This window comes from Octopus bimaculoides, chromosome 3, assembly GCF_046866305.1.
Source record: "Octopus bimaculoides isolate indiv1 chromosome 3, ASM4686630v1, whole genome shotgun sequence".
Classification (NCBI taxonomy): Eukaryota; Metazoa; Mollusca; class Cephalopoda; order Octopoda; family Octopodidae; genus Octopus; species Octopus bimaculoides.
Genome location: NC_142930.1, coordinates 90,770,429 through 90,772,928, shown reverse-complemented (window position 1 = coordinate 90,772,928; position 2,500 = coordinate 90,770,429).

Sequence of the window (2,500 nt, the reverse complement as noted above, 5' to 3'; positions counted from 1 at the left end):
GAAACAGCTGTAAGATATCCAATAATTAATTAATTAACTGATTAATCAATTATCTTAAATTCACTTTATTCATCTTGCCTTGGACTTTGTTGTCCTTTTTCCTCTAATATAACTGCTAACCTTGACAGGTTTCGGTCAGTATAGGCCCAGGCCACATACATACATACATACATATATATATATATATATATATATATATATATATATATATATATATATATAATATGTGTGTGTGTGTATGTATGTATGTATATGGTGTCAGATGCTAGTTCAATTCGGAAACTACTGAAATATTTACATAGATTCTTTTAATTTGTGAACAAAAAACAAAAACTTTCAGCGAAAGAACTCAGTTTCAATATAACTAGGAAATTGTTGTCATAACACCAAATTTCTCAAAATTGGCTTATAAATATTAAATACTAAATTTGACATTGATTTCAAAAATTTCTAAACACGCCTGATACGATTAATTTTTGACCCTTTCAGTCCTATTGCTTGTATCCAGTCTTCTTACAAATCAACAACATGTAGATATCTTTCAAGCTATCACTCTCTCTTCCAATACTATCTTCCTCTTCTATCCACCCCTGGTTCTCATCGATCACACCTTTTCCACTTTCTTATTCTGACCATTTTCCCATACAGATATGCAAGAGGGAAAGGGAAAGTTACAAAGGTACAGGGATAATGACGGAAGAAGTGATGCTCTTTTGTCTTGCCAAGCAAGAGAAACCTTTTCGCATTGCTGAACGAGCAAGAAATGCGTAAAAGAGAGAATACTTAATATTGCCACAAACATGACCTTTCTGGCACTGTACCAAAACAAAAATGCAGCCATTACACTCTAAAATATTTTGTTATAGAAAGCATAACTAATCTTAGAAACCATACTAAACAGAGAATGTGTGACGAAGACGGGTCCTCTCGACTATCATGAATGATAGTGACTCCAAATATCAATTGACTTTAAATGCGTCGATATATGTACTTGTACCAGCATTAAAATGGGGACATAATAATATTAAATGATGAGATTGAGGAGGAGGAGGAGGAGGAGGAGAAGGAGGTGGAGGAAGAAGATGGTGGTGGAGAGAGTGATTATGATGGTATTTATTTCAGAATGTTGCTTGCTTTCGTTTTCAAGTATCTGCATTTGCTACACTTACATATCATTGCATATATTATCCGGCAAAATTGGATTATTTTCTCTATTGCTCAGCCTTCTCGTTAATTGTTTTGTACCAAAAAAAGTATTTTTGACATAATTTCTAAATATTCATTCACACAATTGCTATACCAGCTCATTTCCATAAGTAAAATTTTAAATTCTAATTTTAATGTCACATTCGCGCATTGCTGCAAAGATATATGCATAGAGAATAGGAAAAAAATTTACTCTTGATATTTCAATTGATTCAGTGATTCGCCGGCGTCTTTGAGACAATATATATAAACAAGAAAACATATTCATTATTCTCTTTGAAATACTGATGGCGAAGTTATCAAATGGCCTCACTTTTCAGTCTACACGTAACTACAAGAAAGATACTTTGTGTTTGGAGTTAAATGCGTTGGTGTGTGGTATGTATGTAAATATATATATATGTGCATGCATATAGCTGGACATACAGAGAGACAGACAAGCAGATACATACTCAGAAATAGATATAGATATAAACTTGTATATATACATACATATACATACATAACTATATATCTACATATATATATATATATACATACATACATACATACATATATATATATATATATATATATATATATATATATATGTATGATTGACCGTTGACTGAACACTATTCAATTTTTTTTCTCCGTGTTTTTCTCCTTGTCTCCGTATTCTTTCTGTTGAAGAGCGTAGCTCGAAACGTCAAAGACTTTCCGTATTCCCGAGCGTCATACTAATATATACTTTTGTTATTTACACCACCTGTCCTCGTCTGTTGTTATTTTTTGTATATTCTCCCATATATATATATATGTGTGTGTGTGTGTGTGTGTGTGTGTGTGTGTGTGTGTGGGTGTGTGTGTGTGGGTGTGTGTTACTTATACACACACAAATATATATAGACTTGCATATTAATAGATTTATACATACGATTAAATGATGTTGACACAGTTCTACATTACTTGAAGCTTCATAAGTATAGAAATTGCCCAAATACTCAGATATACGTAATTAAAGAGAAGAAAATTTAAAAGAATTTTTAATTCGTCTCACATAGGTCAGTTCAGGTCGCTTTGAATACTTGGTGTCAGGAGCAACAGTGGTCGTTCAGTAATACAGCCCACATGGCACAGCAGGCAGTCTATTGCCGCCAGTAAGTTTTCTGTCAAAGTTCACAGTTTAGTGACGAAAGTTGGTGAGGCACAACATGGCTAGGTAACCAATTTCGTAGTGTTTGGTTACATTATTAATCAGCCAACTATAATTACGATTATAGTTGGCAACGATGATAGACTGTGGAAGGGAAAA